A 23440-nucleotide genomic window follows, 5' to 3' on the forward strand; every position below is an offset into this window, starting at 1 on the left:
GGATTCTCCTGGACATGCTATTATCGTGTTAAACTTTTCTGCAGTGGTGGCTGGTTTTGTGTTTTTTCCTTCTAGTCTTGCTGCATCTATCTATCCTCTTTACTTTCAGCTTCTTAAAAACGGTCTGATGCCTGATACCTTCGGGTGAAGCTCGCGCTAAATAAAATTCAGAAGGACAAAAAAAAAGTTGCGTGACCTTATTGTCTGTGATATACTTATGTATGCTTTTTCCTACTCGCTTACATTTGGAAACACACATATATACCGCATTTGCACCCAAAAAACCGATGCAAAGTAAAACCTGGTTTTCCAAGGAGGCTAATTGGCAGAGGAGAAATGGAGTTGGGGGAAGATTAGTTATCGATGTAGGTTATTGACCGTGCGATCCTGACCACCAGTGCCAGGTCACCATACTATCATTGCCAGCTTCTTACAGTGCACACAAATGGATGTTCCACTCACTACCCTCATCATGTGCATTCTGAAGGTGTCCAAATAGTCCTTTGCTTTTGTTCTGAGCTTGCGGGCAGTGTACTATTTGTGATTTTCTTTTTAATTGAAAGTCTCTCCCAGTTTCTCTTTTTTCATGCTCTTCCTGCACCCTTCCTTCCTCGCTTTCTCTCTCTCTCTGTCTCCCCTCTTCCTCTCTATCGCTACTTCTCCCCCTCTTCTGCTCTCACGCTCCCAACTTCTCTTTGTCCCCCTCCCTCTTCCTCTTCCTCTCTCCCTCTCACTCCCCTCTTCCTTTCCATCTCTCTTGCCCTCTATCCCTCTTCCTTTCTCTGTCCCCCTCCCTTTCATGCTTCCTGTTTCTCTCTCTCCCCCTCTCATGCTTCCTCTCTCTCCATCACCCTCTCCGCAAGACAAGGCAACCGTCTCAAAAGCATTTGAAATGCAATAGGTCTCACTTTACTGAAGTTTGAGCTATTGTTGTTGCTTTATTTTAGCAATGCCAATAGCTCAAACTTTAATAATGCAAGACCTATTGCATTGCAAATGCTTGTTATTGGTAGGTATCAGCATTGGTCAAATCTGATGTCAAGTTTATTTCAGAATAAAGTCCTTGGCACAAAATCACAGTAGGCAATGTAACTAATTCTCTTAATTAAGCAGTGATGAAGTTGGGGCCTAATTTAGATGGTAATGTTGACAGTATCAACAGTCTCCTCCAGGAGGCTCTGGATGAAGTGGTACCCATAAAACCTAACGTCACAAAACACAAGTCTCCTTCAACATTTTGGTTTACTCAAGGCTTGTGTGATGGAATACTGCATTGTAAACACCTTGGAAGAAAGTGGAGGAGGGGTTGCAACCCAATCGACATGGCTACGTATAACGCACCACTTAGGGCCTTTCATAAGAAAACGCTGCAAGCTGGAGCAAATGCATTCACCAAACTAGTTGATAATGCTGGTAAAAATGGTAACACCACCAAAGCTATCTTTCAGAGGGTTACATTTTTCCTCTCTCCAATTAGTACTAAACAAAATGTAGGAGCTACGTAGGACCTATGTGACCATCTTTCTGACTTTTCTCAGGACAAGATTCCAAACATTTATTCTTCGGCCACTGACTATAGTTCCGATGGTCCTGACCCTTGTCAAGCAGTATCACCTCCAATAGACAGACCTATACAATCAGAATTTGAGAGAATTTCTTTGGACAAACCGGATAGACTTTTTGACAGTGCAATCTGGATCTCCTCTTGAACATTGCCCACTAATTATTTTAAATTTGGTTTTACCAGTGCTTACAAAAAATCAATAGCTATTTATTCAAGCACTAAAAATAGGCATCCGCCATAAATTTTGAAAGAAGGCTCTGGTCCTCCCTTTGCTAGAAAAAGCAAACTCAGACCCTTTCTGTATGAGTAACTATAGACCAATCTCGCAACTTCTCATTCTGGGAAAAATGCTAGGACAGTTAGTCAACACTCAGATTTCCCATTTTATTGAAAACATTGTTTCTCTGCATCACTCCCACCCAGGTTTTGGTAAAGGCTTTAGAACAGAGGAGGTCCTTCTCAAGATGGCAGAAATTGTTAAATCCAATTTTAGATTTAGTTATAAAATTAGTGATCATCTTGCAGGGCCTCTCAGCCCAGTTTGACACGGTCTCCAATGAGAGACGCCAGCATTATCAACATGGCCAATAAGTTGCTCAAATACATTTTATTGGATAGGGATCAGGTTGTTCATTCTACATTATTTACCTTGGACTTTATGAAATTGCGTTGTGGGGTACCACAATGTTCAGATTTGAGACCCACACTATTAAACATCTATCTAGCACTATTGGGCAAGTTAGTGGAGAACTGGTGCTGTAATCTTGTCTTGTATGCTGATGACGCCCAACTGATGCTTTCCTTTCCACAATCGGGTAGCCCAATGGTGGATGAAACATAGCTACCTAAGCGGATTTCTTACAAATCTGAAAAGTTGTTCTTTGGAGCTTTGGGCTCTCTGGTGGCCACATTGCTGTGGCAGGATTACTTGGATCCCCCTCCAATTCCTAAAAGTGTGGTAAGGACCCTGGGTGTATTCTTTTAAAATCTTTAAAGAAAACCTTCTCATTCCTACTTTACCTTACTTGCAAGATAGTGATTCGTTCGATTACCACGGCGAAGCTGGTTAATGCAAATTCACAGTTTTTTAGATTACCGGCTGGTCTTCTCAATAAATTATAATTAGTTAAAATGCCACTTTGTGGCAAATTTTCAACTGTCCCAGAAGACAATCAACCAGTCAAAACTTGAAGACACTACAGTGGTTCCAGATCAAACTGAGGGAATGTTCAAAGCCCTGACTTTCACTTATAAGGCCATGCGTACATTTGCTCCACTCTACATACAAAGAAGATTCAAGAAGTATGACCCTCGAAGGATTTTACACCCCTCCAACAAGGGATTGGTATGTATTCCTAATATACATAAGGAGAGGCTAAGGGGACGCTCTTTCATCTATCTGGCTGCAAAACATAGAAATCTGCTTCCTAATGGTCTCAGAGATCTAGATACAGAAAAGGCTTTCGACGCATTGTTAAAACCTCAACTTTTCAGGCAATTCTAACGTATTGTCTCACTTTACAGGCTTCTTTAGCTTCAGGATGCTACTTGGGAAGCAGCTGTGTGCTTTATATATGACATGTATTCATTCAAGCAAAAGAGAGACTGCAAATCTTGGTAAGTTCAAGACTTAAATACTGTTTTAAATGTTGGCGGAGAAGAAGGTTTTCCACTCCATCCACATTATGGCCATGGGCGCAATTTAGAATGAGGCAGAACACAGGTTTGACAATGCTAGAGACTACTCCTTGTCTGCAGTGGTCAAACATGTCTGATGGCTTGATGGAGTAAAGGCATTCGGACGATTGGCTGTATGCCCACCCTCCTACTTTAAATAGATGGATATACAACCGATTTTCAATGCTTGTCACCACTAGGTAAGACCTGGAGGTATTGGACACTGAAATATACTCAATTCCCTATTTGAAATGGTAGAAACTTCCATGGCAACAGGGAGAATTGTTTTTTTTCAATTTCAAAAAGGAAACCTTGCTTTCGCTTTTTCTTTTTCTAAATAAAAAAGAACATTGTAAGTTGGCCATACAGCTCCGTCATGTTGATGGATCCATCCAGTAAACTTACAGTTTAATAATAGGGACTGCTGTGAAGGTGGTTCAAACCAGTGCTAGAAATGCCTGGGGTCAGCAGACATATCTAAATTTGATGGGTGGCATCTCCGTCAGGGTGACAGAGTAATTTACTCCATCATCCTGGTGGATAAACTGGCACGCCTGCCAACATTAAAATCAGGTTCACAGTATGTTCAAAGATAGTTTAAGCATTCTGGGAGTGCATAAATCTTGTGGTGACCTACATTTGATAGTCTTTATAAGGTCAGTGGTTTGGGTCACAGAAAGTGCAGAAGATTCCTCAAGAGGGGGTGAGGAGTGGTATCGAAAGATGAGGTAAGATTTAGGTCTACATTAGTTAACTTAGGACACTTCCAGTGGAAGGCCTCCATGCTCTCTGTAACAAAATGTGTTCGGAATGTCACATAGGGCTTTGAAGTTAGTGATAGAAGTGTTATATCAGTTGGATTTGCTGAAAGTTTCAAAAAGCTGTTTTTTTCATGGATGTGTTCATCCGACGGTTAATGTTATGACTTATGCTAGACCTGCCATTCCTAGGGTGGCCTTCCTCTAAACTTTTTGCCTGCTTACCTCCTCTTTTAGCAAATTTCTTTGTTGACCTCATGACTCTGAGCACTTACCCAGTCCTGACCAGTGCTAAAGTGCATGTGCCCCTCCCTTAAACATGGTAACATTGATATATGCCCAATTGACATATTTAGTGTATCTGTAAGTCCCTTGTAAAGTGGTATACCATATACCCAGAGCCTGTAACTTAAATGCTGCTAGTAGGCCTACAGTACTGATTGTGCCACCTGCGCAAGTAACCTTTCAAACCTGTCCCAGGCCTGCCATTGCAGGGCATGTGTGTACAGTCTACTGCCACTTCAACTCAGCATTTAAAACTACTTGCCAAGCCTTAAAACCTCCTCTTATTACACATAAGTCACCTCTATGGTAGGCCCTAAGTAGCCCATAGGGTAGAGTGCTGTGTAAGTAAAATATTGGACATGTACTTTTAAGTTTTGCATGTCCTGGAGTGACAAACACCCACATTTGTTTTTCACTACTGCTCTAATAGGTTAACATTGGGAATTCCTTGTTACACTTTTAAACTGTAATTCCTGAAGTAGCTGCCTCATGTTTTATATCTTTAGAATGCTAGTGATAAATCCTCCTTAATGGTAAGGTTATATTTTACATTACTATTTTAGAAATGCCACTTTTAGAAAGTGGGCATTTCTCTGCTCTTACTGCTCTATGTGCCTGCATCCTGTCTCCAATAAACGTGTAGGTGGGTGACAGCTACACTTTGTGCATTCACTCTTTACAGTCACAAACACAGGAAGGGTTGGTGTGCCAGTTAACTCATCTGCATTGATCTTAAATCTGATAGGTCTTCCTGAGTAGGAATAGAGGATGCAGATGACACTTACACCTGAATAAGCAATGTCCTGTTTCACACACAAAGGGCTGATTACCCGGTACTGATAGTCTGCGGCTAATGATGGGAAGAAAGATCCTGTGTGTACTTCAAAGACCCTTCTTAGAGTCACCCATGCTTCAAAGGCACAAATGTAGCGGGACTCGGACCCTTCAAAGACAGCACAGTAGTGGACCTGTGAAGAACTCTACCAGGAGTAAAGTCTGCTGTGCTACAAGAATATGCTACGCTGTTTGACTGCTGCTCTTGATGAGCTGCTTTTCTGCTTTGATGTGCTGCCCTCCTGATCTCTCCCCTGCTGAAGACAAGGACTAGACCCATCTCACTTGAACCCAGAGTGACTCCAAGGACTTGCTGGCTTGCCCCCCTGTTCTGAAGTCTCAGAGCCATCACAAAATTCCTTCAACCCTGCAACAGCACCTGGATTCTGCCATTTGTGAGTCCTACCCTGCCAAATGGTGTCAATCCAGACTTTAGACCTTGTGAGATGACTTCTGCTGTTCTAATCCATAAAAACTGATGCAGCAAAAACTTTGTGCTGATCTTGAACCGATGCATCGCCCTTCAACGCCGAAGCGGCTGGCGCTCGCCGACATCGCTTTAACAGTATGTGCAGCTCAATGACGACACATCCCCTGCATCGTAAAGGGGTTCCACGATGAAGCCTACATCCACAAGATTGACGAAAATGCCTCTTCTGATCCTCGCATCGAGTCTTTAACGTTGACGCTTCTTCCATCAAAGGTACTTTTTCACTGAGTCCTGCATGAGTCCCGTAACCAGCCTGCCCTTCAAAGCAGTTGGGCTGAACTTTGGATTCACCTCAGTCTAGCGCAACCATATATCCCCGTTTGGCGCTTTATGACTCTAAGCACTATCATTTGATTTAATGTTTTAAAATTCATAAATCTGGTTCTACTGATTGGAATTTGGTCATTTTGGTCTTGTTCTACTCATAAAAATATAATCCATTTTCCTAACCCTGTGTGGAATATTATTGTGGTGTTTTCATTGTGTTGCTGTGTGTGTTTCACAAATACTTAACATGTTGCCAATCAATCAATCAATCAGGGGTTTATATAGTGTGCTACTAACCCGTGATGGTCTCAAGCCACTGGGGGGGGGGAGGGTGGCTCTGGATTGGCCTAAGAGCCAGGTCTTGAGGTCCTTCCTGAACGTGTGCAGGGTAGGGGAGCGTCTGATGTTCACAGGGAGCTTGTTCCAGGTTTTGTCTGCAATGTAGGAGAAAGCTCTCCCACCACTTCTGTTTATGCAGATGCGGGGGACCTCTGCCAGGGCGAGGTAGGAGGAGCAGAGGCTCCTCTTGGGAACGTGGAAGGATACTCTCTTGTTGAGGTATTTGGGTCTGATGTTGTGGAGGGATTTGTAGGCGTGGGTGAGGAGTTTGAAGTGGACACTCTCCTCAAAGTGGAGCCAGTGGAGAACTCGTAGGTGTTGGGTCATGTGCTAATGGCGCGGTGTCCCGAGGACGTGTCTGGGTGCGGCATTCTGGATGGTCTGGAGTCTGTGCAGAAGAGTTTTGTTGATTTCGGCGTAGAGGGAGTTGCCGTAGTCCAGTCTGCTGGTAATGTTATGTTATGTTATGTTATAGTAATGAGTGCGTGGGTGATGGTCTTTCTGTAGTTGGGGTGGAATCCACTTGAAAGTCTTACAGAGGATGCGAAGGCAGTTGAAACTAGTGGAGGCAATGGCGTTGATCTGGCGGTTCATGGAGAGGGAGGAGTCAAGGAAGAAGCTAAGGTTCCGAGACTGGTCTGTAGGGGCGGTGGGCTCCTGAGGGTGGAGGGCCACCAGGTGTTGTTCCAGGCTGAGGAGCAGCGACTGAGGATGAGGACCTCGGTCTTCTCTGAGTTCAGCTTCAGGCAGCTGTCCTTCATCCAGGCCGCCACGTTCTTCATACCTTCCTGGAAACAGAGTCTGGTGTCTTCGGGATTCTTCATGAGTGAGAGGACGAGCTGAGTGTCATAGACGTAGGATATGATGCTGAGCCTATGCTGTCTGCTGATGGCGGCGAGGGGGGCATGTAGATGATGAAGAGCGTGGGGCTGAGTGATGATCCCTGGGGTACTCCACAGTTGATCGCCATGGGTTTGGAGAGGAAGAGAGGGAGTCTGATCCTCTGGGTTCTGCTGGAGAGGAAGGATTAGATCCAGTTGAGCGCAGCTCCTTGTATTTCTGCGTCGTGCAGTCGGGCTGCGAGAGTGCGATGTGAGGCGGTGTCGAAGGCTGCGGAGTGGTCTAGAAGGATAAGGGCCGCGGTGTGTCCCTGGTCGAGTAGCATGTGGATGTTGTCAGTGGAGGCGAAGCGCGCGGTCTCGGTGTTGTGGTTGCTGCAGAATCCAGACTGGGAGGCATCCAGGATGGAGTTCTCTTCTATGAAGGCGGTCAGCTGGGCGTATACAAGTCTCTCAGTGACTTTGGCCGCAAAAGGGAGGAGAGAGGGGCCGGTAATTTTTCAGGTCTGTTGGGTCGGCCGATGGCTTTGCAGGAGAGTTTGGTGAACTGTTGTATGACGTTGAACAGTTCCTTGGCGTTGGTCGCGTTGGTCTGGACTTTGTCTCTTATGAAGGTCCATTTGGTGTCTCCTATGTGCTGGTGGCATTCCTTCAGGGCACTCTTGTGGCCGTTCTGTGCTTCCGTGGTTTACAGGTTTCACCAGGTTTTCTCTAGGCATCTGCAGGAGCGTCTGGCTTCTTGAAGTTCTGTGGTGAACTAGATGGCTTTCAGCGTGTGTTGTTTGGCGGGGGCATAGGGGTGCGAGCTTGCTGGTGCAGCGGGAGACCCAGTGATGAAACCCCTGGCTGCGGCATTGGTGTTGGTTGCAGTGATGGGAGGTATTGATGGAGGGTGGTGTTTAGGGGCTCCTCTGTGACTTTGCTCCAGTTCCGTCTAGGCGGGCATAGGGCTGGTTTGTGTAGCGGTGGTGGTGTTGAAGGTGAAGTGGACGCAGTGTTGGTCAGTCCGGAGAGGCTGGGTGGTGTGGCAGAAGAGGATGTTTGTTCCTCCACAGAAGATGGGGTCGAGGGTGGTACCCGCTCTGTGGGTGGGCGTGTTGATGAGCTGCTTCAACCGTAGGTTGGCGAGGATAGTAGTGGAGTTGGGGTCATTGCTGTTGTCGAGGTGGAAGCTCAGGTCACCAAGTAGAATGTATTCCGTGAAGGTGATGGCATGGGGTGCGACGAGCTTGGCGATGGTAGTTGCGTGGTGGGTGCGAGGTCCTGGCAGTCTGTATATGAGGGTGACGCGTGGCGATCTACTAGGGCTTGCCTGGATATGGAAGTGGAGGTGTTCTGTGTTGGAGTGGGGGTCACTCGTGCTGGATGTGGAGAGGTGGAGGGGGGTCTTCTGTGCGATGGCGATTCCTCCACCTGGGTGGTGTGGACGGTCCTTTCTCTGGATCATGTAGCCATCAGGGATGGCGGTGGGGAGCTCGGGACAGGAGGTTGCATTGGTGCAGGTTTCCGTGAAGAAGGCAATGTCAGGCGAGAGAGTGTTGTGCAGGTCCTAGATCTCAGTGTTGGTGCAGGGAGCGCATGTTGAGCAGGATGCAAGTCAGAGTTTCAGTGGTGTGTGCATCGGGTGTTCCTTCGGCGGTCGTGGGGACTCTTTCGATGGTGTAGGATTTGTGACAGGGTCTGCACAAGAACTGCCCATGGGTGGTGTTCCTGAGGATCTAGTGCAGTCCGCGTGTCTTCCGGGGATGAGTGCTTGGAGGGTGGTTGAGTCCTAACAGTGAGGCCTAGGAGAACCAGGGGTCATGGCGCTGGCTGCAGTCTGGTTACGGACAGGCGTGGATAGGCTTGCCTTAGGCGCGACTTCGGCGTCCCAGCAGCGCGACCGCACAGTGGCCACCATTATGTAGGGGAGGGGGGAGGGACGTGAAGCTGGGAGGCGGGGTGATCAGGGGGAGGGTCACAGGAGAAAGCGGGAATGGGGGGAAACAGTGGGAAAAACGAGTGGAAGAGGTGAGAAAAAAACGGGACACCAGTGAGGCACAATATCACAGATTAACAGCAGTCAGGCACAAAATGTAAGGAGAACAGTGAGGCACAATACAAGTATAACAACAGTCAGGCAAAAAGTAGTAGAGTTAAAGGCACATAGCAGAAAAAAACGAGTTTAACAGCAGTCAGGCACAATGTAGTAAATTTAAGAGGCACAGTGCGGAGAGTAAAAAAATAAATAAAGCAGACAAGAATCAGGGTAGATTTGAACCCTGTAACAGTGGGGCTGGCAGGGGACGCAGAGCAAAGCAGAGCTGCAGGAAAGAGTGCAATCCTGTGTCCGAAGTGGGAGGTCTCACTCGAGCTCCCCTGCAGCGGCCGCCATTATGTAGGGGAGGGGAGATGGACGTGAAGCTGGAAGGCGGGAGCAGGGCAGTCAGGGGGAGGGGTCACGGGAGAAAGGGGAGGGTGGATAGGGGGAAACGGTGGGAAAAACGAGTGGAAGAGCGGAGAAAAAAATGGGACACTAGTGAGGCACAATCTCACAGAGTAACAGCAGTCAGGCACAAAACATAAGCAGAACAGTGAGGCACAATACAGGTACAAAAGCAGTCAGGCACAAAGTAGTAGAATTAAGGGCACAGGGTGGAAAAAACGAGTTTAACAGCAGTCAGGCACAATGTAGTAAATTTAAGAGGCACAGTGTGGAGAGAAAATAAATAAATAAATAAACCAGACTAGAGTAGTTTCTAACCCTGCAACGGTGGGGCGGGCAGGCGAGATAGAGCACAGCAGAACTGCAGGGGAGAATGGAATCCTGGGACTGAAGTCGGAGGTCCCACTCTTTGCCTTTTTAGATAAGCCTCTTTAGATCAGCCTGACTGCACGTGCCAAGCTACCAGAATGTGAGCACAGGTCATCTTTTAGTGTGTTCTGGCTTTTACCAGGTGCATGTTCGGACAATCAGAAATCCCATTTCTAATAATGGGGAATTCACCTGCTTTAAAAAAAAACAGTGAAAGTGGGAAAATGAAGCATGACTTCTAACAGACTTACCTGATATAAGTTCCGAAAAAAACCTCAGAATGAGATTGCTCACCCGTGTGCAAGTCGCTTGAAAGAGTATAGATGAAATCATGTTTATTTTTAAAAACCTGATACTGTTTTGACCTGCTGACCATCCAACGGATCTAAACACAAATGCGCTATGAATGCTTGACTTAACAAGACCCATGTTTGTCTGGTATTTTTTTGGGCGTTTTTGAATACCTGATTTAGATATATAAATGCTAATCAGAGACACTGCAGCTGAACTTCTTCTCATAGCTTAACCAACAAGCACAAAATCTCATTAAGGGTTGCTAAAATATTGTTAATGCAATGTATGTATGTGAAATGACATCTATTCTGATAGAACAATCGTGAAAAGAAATAAAAAAAAAAGAAAGTATTTTGTAGTGGGTATGTATGTCTAGATTTGTTATGTTGACAGTTTGACAGTAGAATCATTTTAGAAGTTTAAATGCATAAACTCAAAGGACAAGTGGCTTAGAGCAGCCATATCTTTCTAATTTAAACTGCTAGGTTCCCAGGGGTATTCAAGGCACATACCCAGACAGGTGACAGCAAGCAAATCTCTAGAGACCTAATGGGGGCAGTTATAATACATTCTTGGAGGGAGTGTTCTAAGAATGTGAGTGTAGCTGGATGGAAAAGGCAATGCCTGACATATGAACAAATGCGCTTTGGTATTTTTGCAACTCCTAAATGTGCAGCATATAGTAATTTCCACAGTAAGATATATGTTCCTATATAGGCAACACCCTAATGATAAACTACAACTTGATGACTAACTAGCAGGTATGAATCACTTTTCGGAGCTACGGTTGTGACAATGAATAGTAGTTAAATCCAAAAGCGGCACAGTGCACAAATTCAGGACTTAAGAGCTAGAAAGCGAACACAGTGCACTGTCACTTCCCTCTGATCTACCACTTATCAAACCCCATTAACCTTTTTCCGAACATTATCCACGGTGCATAACAAGGACGCACTTCATGTACAGAAATTAACATACCACCCTGCACAGCCTTTAACCCCTTCGCTGCTAGGCCTTTTCCCCTCCTGTGCTGAGGCTTTTTTTGGCGTTTTGGAGTAGTGCGCGCTTAGGCCCTTGTAACTTTTTGACCACATAAGGTATCCACGCCAAATTTGCATCCTTTTCTTCCAACATCATGTGGATTCTAAAGGCGCCCAGGGTTTGTGGATTCCTTTGGAGGGGTCCCAGAAATTAACCAACATATTGTGATTTTTTTGTTTTTTTCAGAAAAATGGGAAAAACGGTCTGCAAATGAAAGCCTCTGGGTTTTTCCCTGAAAATGGTATCACAAAAGGGTTTGTGGGGCTGAAATCTCCATTTTCTCAGCTTTCAGGGAATGACAGTCTTTTGTCAGAGAACCGACATTTTTCACTCAGTTTTGGCATGTTTCTGGGACATAGTCTATTTTTGCTATTTTTAGAGCTTTCCACCTCCTTCCAGTTAATGGTAGAAATGAGCTTAAAAGCAATAATGGATCCTGGAAAGCTTTACATTTCCGAAAAGTAGACAAAATTGTGAATTCAGAAAGGGGTCATTTGTCTAAATCCATGAAGGCTTCGTTATAGAAACTAACAGTTAGATATTGGAATAATTGAAAATTTGTTGAAAAAAACAGCCTTTTGTCTCAACGTTTTCACCTATAACTTTTTCTAATTTTGACAGCTCTTGGAAAGCAATACACCGTTACATCCGTTAGACCTTCCTGGTTGTGGGGATATATAGGACTTGTAGTTTCACCAAGAACCCGACGAACCCAGATTCAAAAACTGAGCAGCAACTTGCAATGGTATTTTTTCATTTACTGGGTATAGTGTACTTTGTCTTGGAAAATGTATACATGGAATAATCTGTATGAAAGACACCTATGTATTTATGAATTGGGTACAAATTATAGAGTTCAGAAACAGTATGTAATTGCACATTTTCAAACTTGGGAATACTCATACTAGCATGAGAATTATTGGTCATTTTTCATAAAGATTTCTTTTTTTACACAATGTCTTTCATTCAAAGGGAGAAATGCATGAAAGCTCAATTGGTAATAACAGTTGATTTACAAATCTGAATTACCCCAAGTGTCCCGATAAAAACGGTACCTCACTTGTGTGGGTCAGCCTTGTGCCTGGGACAGGAAACGGCGCAAAATGCAACGTGGTCACACCTAAATTTTGCAGTTACAAATTGACCCTTTTTTGGCAAAGTGCCTACCTGTAGTTTTTGCACCCTAGCTCTGCCGGCACCTAGGGAAACCTAGCAAACTTATACATTTTTGAAAAGTAGACACCCAGGGGAATTCAGGATGGGATGACTCGACTGCCTACCACCAGGTTTTGTTACTCAGAATCCCTTGCAAAGCTAAGATTTTGACAAAAAAAACCACATTTTCCTCACATTTCTGTGTTGGAAAGTTCTGGAATCTGCGTGGATCCACAAATTTCCACCCACCCAGCGTGCCCCCAGGTCTCCCGAAAAAAATGGTACCTCACTTGTGTGGGTCGGCCTTGTGCCTACGACAGGAAACGGCACAAAATGCAACGTGGTCGCACCTCAATTTCCCAGTGAAATCTTAAGCTCTTTGGACAAAGAGACTACCTTTTGTTTTTGAGCCGTAGCTCTGCCAGCACCTAGGGAAACCTAGCAAACCTATACATTTTTGAAAACTAGACACCCAGGGCAATTCAGGATGGGGTGACTCGTCTGCCTACCCCCAGGTTTTGTTACCCAGAATCCCTTGCAAACCTAAAAATTTGACAACAAAAACACATTTTCCTCACATTTCTGTGATGGAAAGTTCTGGAATCTGCGTGGATGAACAAATTTCCACCCACCCAGCGTGCCCCCAGGTCTCCCGAAAAAAATGGTACCTCACTTGCGTGGGTAGGCATAGTGGCTGCGACATGAAACAGCGCAAAACGCAGCATGGTCGCACCTCAATTTCCCAGTGAAATTTAGCACGTTTCGGACAAAAAGACTACCTTTTGTTTTTGCGCCGTAGCTCTGCCAGCACCTAGGGAAACCTAGCAAACCTATACATTTTTGAAAACTAGACACCCTGGGCAATTCAGGATGGGGTGACTCGTCTGCCTACCCCCAGGTTTTGTACCCAGAATCCCTTGCAAACATAAAAATTTGATAAAAAAAACACATTTTCCTCACATTTCTGTGGTGGAAAGTTCTGGAATCTGCGTGGATCAACAATTTCCACCCACCCAGCGTGCCCCCAGATCTCCCGAAAAAAATGGTACCTCACTTGCGTGGGTAGGCATAGTGGCTGCGACATGAAACAGCGCAAAACGCAGCATGGTCGCACCTCAATTTCCCAGTGAAATTTAGCACTTTTCGGACAAAAAGACTACCTTTTGTTTTTGCACCGTAGCTCAGCCAGCACCTAGGGAAACCTAGCAAACCTATACATTTTTTAAAACTAGTCACCCAGGGCAATTCAGGATGGGGTGACTCGTCTGCCTACCCCCAGGTTCTGTTACCCAGAATCCCTTGCAAACCTAAAAATTTGACAACAAAAACACATTTTCCTCACATTTCTGTGGTGGAAAGTTCTGGAATCTGCGTGGATCAACAAATTTCCACCCACCCAGCGTGCCCCCAGGTCTCCCGAAAAAAATGGTACCTCACTTGCGTGGGTAGGCATAGTGGCTGCGACATGAAACAGCGCAAAACGCAGCATGGTCGCACCTCAATTTCCCAGTGAAATTTAGCACGTTTCGGACAAAAAGACTACCTTTTGTTTTTGCGCCGTAGCTCTGCCAGCACCTAGGGAAACCTAGCAAACCTATACATTTTTGAAAACTAGACACCCTGGGCAATTCAGGATGGGGTGACTCGTCTGCCTACCCCCAGGTTTTGTACCCAGAATCCCTTGCAAACATAAAAATTTGATAAAAAAAACACATTTTCCTCACATTTCTGTGGTGGAAAGTTCTGGAATCTGCGTGGATCAACAATTTCCACCCACCCAGCGTGCCCCCAGATCTCCCGAAAAAAATGGTACCTCACTTGCGTGGGTAGGCATAGTGGCTGCGACATGAAACAGCGCAAAACGCAGCATGGTCGCACCTCAATTTCCCAGTGAAATTTAGCACTTTTCGGACAAAAAGACTACCTTTTGTTTTTGCACCGTAGCTCAGCCAGCACCTAGGGAAACCTAGCAAACCTATACATTTTTTAAAACTAGTCACCCAGGGCAATTCAGGATGGGGTGACTCGTCTGCCTACCCCCAGGTTCTGTTACCCAGAATCCCTTGCAAACCTAAAAATTTGACAAAAAAAACACATTTTCCTCACATTTCTGTGGTGGAAAGTTCTGGAATCTGCGTGGATCAACAAATTTCCACCCACCCAGCGTGCCCCCAGGTCTCCCCAAAAAAATGGTACCTCACTTGCGTGGGTAGGCATAGTGGCTGCGACATGAAACAGCTCGAAACGCAGCATGGTCGCACCTCAATTTCCCAGTGAAATTTAGCATGTTTCGGACAAAAAGACTACCTTTTTTCTTTGCGCCGTAGCTTTGCCAGCACCTAGGGAAACCTAGCAAACCTATACATATTTGAAAACTAGACACCCAGGGCAATTCAGGATGGGGTGACTCGTCTGCCTAACCCCACGTTTTGTTACCCAGCATCCCTTGCAAACCTAAATATTTGACAAAAAAAACACATTTTCCTCTCATTTCTGTGGTGGAAAGTTCTGGAATCTGCGTGGATCAACAAATTTCCACCCACCCAGCGTGCCCCCAGGTCTTCCGAAAAAAATGGTACCTCACTTGCGTGGGTAGGCATAGTGGCTACGACATGAAACAGCGCAAAACGCAGCATGGTCGCATCTCAATTTCCCAGTGAAATTTAGCACTTTTCGGACAAAAAGACTACCTTTTGTTTTTGCACCATAGCTCTGCCAGCACCTAGGGAAACCTAGCAAACCTATACATTTTTGAAAACTAGACACCTAGGGCAATTCAGGATGGGGTGACTCGTCTGCCTACCCCCAGGTTTTGTTACCCAGAATCCCTTGCAAACCTAAAATTTGACCAAAAAAAACACATTTTCCTCACATTTCTGTGGTGGAAAGTTCTGGAATCTGCGCGGATCAACAAATTTCTACCCACCCAGCGTACCCCCAGGTCTCTCGAAAAAAATGGTACCTCACTTGCGTTGGTAGGCATAGTCGCTGTGACATGAAACAGCGCAAAACGCAGCATGGTCACACCTCAATTTCCCTGTGAAATTTAGCACTTTTCGGACAAAAAGACTACCTTTTGTTTTTGCACCATAGCTCTGCCAGCACCTAGGGAGACCTAGCAAACCTATACATTTTTGAAAACTAGACACCCAGGGGAATTCAGGATGGGTTGACTCGTCGGCCTACCCCCAGGTTTTGTTACCCAGAATCCCTTGCAAACATAAAAGTTTGACCAAAAAAACACATTTTCCTCACATTTCTGTGGTGGAAAGTTCTGGAATCTGTGTGGATCAACAAATTTCCACCCACCCAGCGTGCCCCCAGGTCTCCCGAAACAAATGGTACCTGACTTGCGTGGGTAGGCATAGTGGCTGCGACATGAAACAGCGCAAAACGCAGCATGGTCGCACCTCAATTTCCCAGTGAAATGTAGCACGCTTCGGACAAAAAGACTACCTTTTCTTTTTGCGCCGAAACTCTGCCAGCATCTAGGGAAACCTAGCAAACCTATACATTTTTGAAAACTAGACACCCAGGGAAATTCAGGATGGGGTGACTCGTCTGCCTACCCCCAGGTTTTGTTACCCAGAATCCCTTGCAAACATAAACATTTGACAAGAAATACACATTTCCCTCACATTTCTGTGGTGGAAAGTTCTGGAATCTGCGTGGATCCACAAAATTCCACCCACCCAGCGTTGCCCCAGGTCTCCTGAAAAAAATGGTACCTCACTTGCGTGGATAGACATAGTGGCTGCAACAGGAAACGGTTCAAATCGTACGGTGGTGAATTTACATTACCTTATTGCAAAACTACCTTGATTTTGGGGGGGGGCATCTGAGTTTGTGGCCCGGGGCTCGGTGGTATTCTTTGGAAAGTAGCAAACCCAAACAGTTCTGAAAACTAGACACCCGGGGGAGTCCAGGGAGGTATAGCATGCGTGGGTCCCCCAATGTTTTCTTACCAAGAACTCCTTACAAACCTTAAAATTAGGTAAAAATAGCACTTTTCCAAACTTTTTGGCATGGGATCGCCGTGCCGGCAAAAAAGTCCTACCACCCTACGTTCCCATTGTTCTCCCGAGTAAAAGGATACCTCACTTGTGTGGGTGCCCCAAAGCAGAACACCCCAAAAATGAATTTTGAAAAAAGTAGTTTTTAGTCATATTTAAGTTTGACAAATTAAGCCCCCCAGCCTGAGTCACATGCCTTTGGCCCAGCCACACAAGTGAGGTATCATTTTACTCGGGAGAACAAGGGAAACGCTGGGTGGTAGGACATTTGTTCTGGCAGCGAGATCCCACCCAAAAAAGTACGGAAAAGTGGTTTTTTTGACCAAAATTTCAGGTTTGCAGGGGTTTCTGGGTAGGAAAACATTGGGGGACCCACGCATGCCATACCTCCCTGGACTTCCCCGGGTGTCTAGTTTTCAGAACTGTTTGGGTTTGGTAGTTTCCAAAGATGCCCGCCAAGCCCCGGGCCAAAAGCTCAGGTGACCCCCTCAAAAAATAAGATTATTTGGCTAAAGGTAAAGTTTTGGTCGCCACAGTATGAATTGGGCCTTTTCCTAAAGCAGCCACTATGCCTACCCAGGCAAGTGAGGTACCATTTTTATCGGGAGACCTTGGGGAACACTGGGTGGGTGGTAATTTGTGTGAGCCTAGTGATGCCACGCTTTCCCACACTAAAACATGTGAAAAAACTGTTTTTTTCCAAGCACAAAATGAGGTTTGCAAGGGATTCTGGGTAAAGGAACGTTGGAGGATCCATGCAAGCCATACCTCCTTGGAAGCCCCCGGGTGTCTACTTTTCAGAAATGTGTGGGTTTGGTAGGTTTCCCTAGATGGCTGTCTCGCACGGGGCCAAAAACCCAGGTAACCCCTCTTGCAAAAGCTGGTGAACTTAACATTTTCACCATTGTTCCTCAAAGACACACACATACAGGTTGGATTTGGCATGAGGGCGAGTGATGGTTTAGTACATAAAATTTTATTAACAAGATATTTCAAAAAAATGAAATGGTCTGTCAATAAATAAATGCATAAAAACCGAACCAGTGACTCGCAACTCGTGAGCTGTAAAGCCACGACAAGGCACCAACCGTTTTACAGGCCATTCACGCACCTTTCATACCTGATACAAACCAGACCATTGACAGCATCCGAATGGAAAAGCAACACATTACATCAATCACAATAATGGAAAAGGTACACCCTAATGCAGAAAGAGAAAAAAAACAACTATTACTGCACACCCATCTAATCCGCAAGCACACACACATACTGGTTGGATTTGGCACGAGGGTGAGTGATGAGTCAGTACATACAATTGGATATGCAAGTAATTTCATCAAAAATGAAATACACTGCGTATAATTGAAAGTATGATAAACTGAACCACTGACTCACAGCTCGTGAGCTGTAAAGCCACGTCAAGGCACCAACCTCTTTACAGGCCATTCATACACCTTTCGTACGCGTGACACATACACAACATTCACACCGCCAGCCGCGGACCCATCACATTTCAACACTCACACCAGCAAGCAGCGCCATTCAAGGGCCCATCACTTTCACACGCCCACATTTCTGACACTGCAACTACACAAAATTATGGACTGTGTGGAGTGTCACTCAACTAGCAGTGTGTGTAGTGACCAACAGAAAGTAACTACTCACACACCGCCTGCCGAGCGCCAGTCCACCCACACCACCATCCAAGCACCAGACCATGCACACTGCCAGCCAAACACCACTCAGCGCACACCGACAGCCAACTACCACTCCACACACACCACCAGCCAAGCATCACTCCACGCACACCACCAGCCAAGCGCCACTCCACAAACACAACACCAGCCAAGCACCACTCCACACACACCGCCAGCCAAGCATCACTCCACGCACACCACCAGCCAAGCGCCACTCCACAAACACAACACCATCCAAGCACCACTCCACACACACCGCCAGCCAAGCATCACTCCACGCACACCACCAGCCAAGCGCCACTCCACAAACACAACACCATCCAAGCACCACTCCACACACGCCGCCAGCCAAGCACCACTCCACACACACCGCCAGCCAAGCACCACTCCACTCACACCGCCAGCCAAGCACCTAACCATGCACTCCGCCAGCCATGCAAAAATCCACGCACCCCCCAGCACAACTCCAATCCATGCACTATGCCAGCCAAGCACCAGACCACGCACACCACCAGCCAAGCGCCATCCACTCACACCACCAGCCAAGCACCTAACCATGCACTCCGCCAGCCAAGCAAAAATCCACTCACCCCCCCAGCACAACTCCAATCCATGCACTATGCCAGCCAAGCACCAGACCACGCACACCACCAGCCAAGCGCCAATCCACGCACACCAACAATCCAAGCACAATCCTGCACACACCACCATCGAAATTAGAATTTTTTAAAGAAATACCACAAATCAAATGTAGAAACCTACAAATCTGCTAACACAAATTCAAAAACTAAATGCTTTGCACTAATGCAAACCTAAAAGCAAACTAAAAAATATTACAGAAAACAGACCAGACAGTACACTTACAAGCTCAATGAAACTCCCAAAACTTCTTTTGTGTGTGGTACGATTTAAAACAAGCTGGCACACACAATCCAGGATTTGAAGGACAGTCAGGACAGTGCATACGAGACTCCCTCCGCACTTCTCTTCGCCAACAGACTCTACATCTTTTAGTGGGATTGTCTTTTGCAGTTGTGGGAGGAATGTATTCTGGAAAGTGGCGATCTTTCAGTCTAGCCACTTCCTCCACCACTCCAAATCTTGGCACAGTTGCCTGTTCCACTAGTACAAGGCTGCCTATTATAGTCTCCTGAAACTTAACAAAAGGCATCTTTGACTCAGGACAAGATTTCTGGAAAACAAGAAAAGCATTAAAGGATGCCAAGTGGAAAAGATGGACAGCCAACTTCTTGTACCAAACGTAAGCCTTTCGAAGAGCAGCATAAGGTTCCAACCTCTGATCTACTCTGTCAACACCACCCATGTGCCTATTATAGTCTAAAATGCACACAGGTTTACGCACTTCAGCAGTCTCACCCCGAACTGGCAGAGCTTCAGTGCTTTCGTCATGGATAGTAGTCAGCATGTAAACATCTCTCCTGTCTGAAAACTTCACAGCTAGAAGCTTCCCACATCGCAATGCAGTAGACTGTCCCCGCACAAGCCTTTTGCAAACAAGTTCTATTGGGAAACCTTTCCGGTTACTGCGCATCGTGCCACATGCAACAGTGCCCACTTTGGCCAACTCCTTGAACAAACGCACACTAGTGTAGAAGTTATCTACATATAAATGGTGGCCTTTGTTAAATAATCGTCTACCTAGTTCCCACACAATTTTCTCAGTCACTCCAAAAGTGGACGGACAAGCAGAAGTGTTAATGCTGGAATCCATACCGGTGTACACCCTGAAATTATAAACATATCCAGTATCACTGTCACACAGCATATACAGTTTGATGCCATAGCGTGCCCTTTTACTAGGAATGTATTGCCTAAAAACCAAGCGGCCCTTGAACAATACCAAAGACTCGTCCACAGCTATTTCTCTTCCAGGTGCAAAGATCTCAGGAAAACGATCAACAAAGTGATCAAGGACAGGCCGAATCTTAAAAAGACGGTCACAATCAGGGTGATCGCGTGGCAACGCTAAATCATTATCAACAAAGTGCATCATGCGAAGAAGAAGCATATATCGATCACGAGTCATAACTGCTGGAAATATAGATGTTGCCATCAAGGGACTAGTGGACCAATAAGAAGACATTGATGGCTTCCTTAGCAAGCCCATCAAAAAAGTTAATCCCAAAAACTTCTTCATCTCTTCAACATATGTGGGAGACCAATGGGTAGCTCTAGAATGGGGCTTAAGGCTGGCACTGTGGTCCCTCAAATACTGCTCTGCATACAAATTAGTTTGCTCCACAATCTCCTGCAAAAACTCATCGTCAAAAAACAACTGAAAAAATTGAATTGGCAAAAAATTGTCAGTATTCACTCTACACCCTGGAACACCAGTGAAGTCTGGCAATTCCGGCTGCACCATGCCAGGGGCAACCCAGACGTCATCAGTAACATCAGAAGAAGAAGCCACCCTAGCCTGCAGGCCAGATGCCTCTTGCTGCACTACATCAACGGGAAAACTAGCATCCCCAGATGCCTCTTGCATCACTACACCAACAGGAATACTAGCATCCCCAGATACATTTTGCATCTCTACACCAACAGGAGAACTCACATCCCCAGCTGCCTCTTGCATCTCAACATCAACAGAAGAACTCGCATCCCCAGATGCCACTTGCTGCTCAACAACAACAGAAAGACTAGCAGCACCAGATGCCTCATGCTGCTCTACAACAGGAAGACTAGCAGCACCAGATAACCTTTGGCGCACCACAGCAATGTGAAACCTTTTGGGCGCAGCCTTTACCACACTTGCCTCTTCCCGACGAGAAAAAAAGGGAAACCTTGAGGACCTAGGCTGCCGCTCACATGGCTCTTGCCTCTCTACCGGCACATCAATGTCCCTCTCTACCACAGGCACTTCATCAGCACTAGAAGAAAAATCATCATCCGATGATACCATGCGAAGAGAAAACTCACTGCCTGAATCTTCTGCACCTACCTCATGCTCCGAATCGGAGTCAGTGTCTGGACCATGGTCAGAGGAAGACTCAAAAAGCAAACTAACAACCTGCCTAGCAGTCATCCTGCGAGCAGCCATTATCCTTACAAAGCAAGAAGACTACACACACAAGTGAACAACAACCTACACTGTGCAAAGTAAGAAGTAAACAAGGTAGAGTTTTCACACAAAAATCAATACACTCAAAAACAATTCAAATCTAACCAAATATAAGAACACTCACCTGCACCTACTCTGCTGAAACACAGCAAAAAGAAAGGAAATCCCACTGGAAAGAAAAAAAAAGTATAGATTAGACAAAGTACACATCAAGCAGCAATACAAAAAAAAAGTTAACAATCAAGAAACACAAAGCCACACAAACAGCAATAACTTCACTTTTCATAAAAACACATTCATCTAGGAAGAGTAGTACAAAAAACATTTACTTACCAAGCACATGCAACTACACAAGCTGCAACACCAGCATTAACTGTACCACAACCTACACCAATACAAGCAGCAAAAGCCTGGATCAAAAACAAAGAATAAAAAAAATAAATTAATACTACATTTCACAAACAACATAACAAATGAATAAACAACACACAAATTTACCCCCAAAATCACATCCACACAGATGGGCCATCAAAAAGGGGAAAACGGACAAAAGTACGGGTTGATTTGCCCACCGGGGGGGGGGCCAGAAAATCTAAATTTAAAATCCGACCCACCTGGAAGCGACCCTTGCCCAATGGGTCACTTCCTACAATCTAAAATAAGATCCCTGGTGCTAGTGGGGGCATTTCCACCGCACAATCGCAATGCTGTGCGTGACCGTGAGGCAGAAATGCCCTGCAAAGAGACATCAGAAGAGAGGAAATTCACTTACCTCTCCCCTGATGCCTCTTTGCAGCCCCAAACCCCCCCAAATATCTCAAAACCAACCTAACACCTCCAGGCGCAGGAAGCAAATGGCTTCCCGACCGCCTGGGAATCCCTGAAGATGTTGGCGCGTGCTGTGCGCGTTGACGTCATCAGGGATTCTGGTGGGGAGGGGGACAACAGAATTACTGTGGTTAACTGTGATGCTGGACAGAGGAACTTGCATCCTTGATTTTCACAAGCGCAATCCAAAAACAATTCCTATGACCAGGAGCTTCTTTCTCCCCATCTGCTGCTCTCATCAGTCTCTGACCATTTATACACATAAGAGGCATGTGAACTCACACAGAAGATCCCCGTTTGGCAACGCCCACCAACTAGCAGAGAGCACCATCTTTCCTAAATTTACCCACTATGATGGACAGCTCACTCAAGGGACCCCTGCGCACATCGGTGCAATGGCATAATAACACACACAAAGGTCACTAGAGACAAAGCAGGTGATCGAGTTGCAGCACAAATTCAGGAAAACATTCATCAGCCAAAAAAAAACATTTGTGACCTTTCCACTATGATGGACAGCTCACACAAGGGACCCCTGCGCACATCTGTGCGATTGCATAGTAACGCACACATGGTCACTGGAGACAATGATGGCGCTCGAGTTGCAGCACAAATTCAGGAAAACAATCATCAGCCCAAAAACATTTGTGAGCTTCCCACTATGATGGACAGCTCACTCAAGGGACCTTTGCACACATCGGTGCGATGGCATAGTAACACACACGGTCACTGGAGACAAAGCAAGCGCTCGAGTTGCAGCACAAATTCAGGAAAACATTCATCAGCCCAAAAATATTTGTGACCTTCCCACTATGATGGACAGCTCACACAAGGGACCCCTGCGCACATCTGTGCAATTGCATAGTAACGCACACATGGACACTGGAGAAAAAGATGGCGCTCGAGTTGCAGCACAAATTCAGGAAAACAATCCTCAGCCCAAAAACATTTGTGAGCTTCCCACTATGATGGACAGCTCACTCAAGGGACCCCTGCGCACATCGGTGCAATGGCATAATAACACACACAAAGGTCACTAGAGACAAAGCAGGTGATCGAGTTGCAGCACAAATTTAGGAAAACATTCATCAGCCCAAAAACATTTGTGGCCTTTCCACTATGATGGACAGCTCACACAAGGGACCCCTGCGCACATCTGTGCAATTGCATAGAAACGCACACATGGTCACTGGAGACAAAGATGGCACTCAAGTTGCAGCACAAATTCAGGAAAAAAATTATCAGCCCAAAAACATTTGTGAGCTTCCCACTATGATGGACAGCTCACTCAAGGGACCCCTTCGCACATCGCTGCGATGGCATAGTAACACACACATGGTCACTGGAGACAAAGCATGTGTTTGAATTGCAGCACAAATAAAAAAATTAAAAAAAATCAGCCCAAAAACAATAGTGAGCTTTGCCTAGGCAGGACAGGTGTGTTTTTTAGCCACTTCAGATAAACACAAACTAATAGAAATGA

Source organism: Lissotriton helveticus, chromosome 4_1, assembly GCF_964261635.1.
Source record: "Lissotriton helveticus chromosome 4_1, aLisHel1.1, whole genome shotgun sequence".
NCBI classification, from domain to species: domain Eukaryota; kingdom Metazoa; phylum Chordata; class Amphibia; order Caudata; family Salamandridae; genus Lissotriton; species Lissotriton helveticus.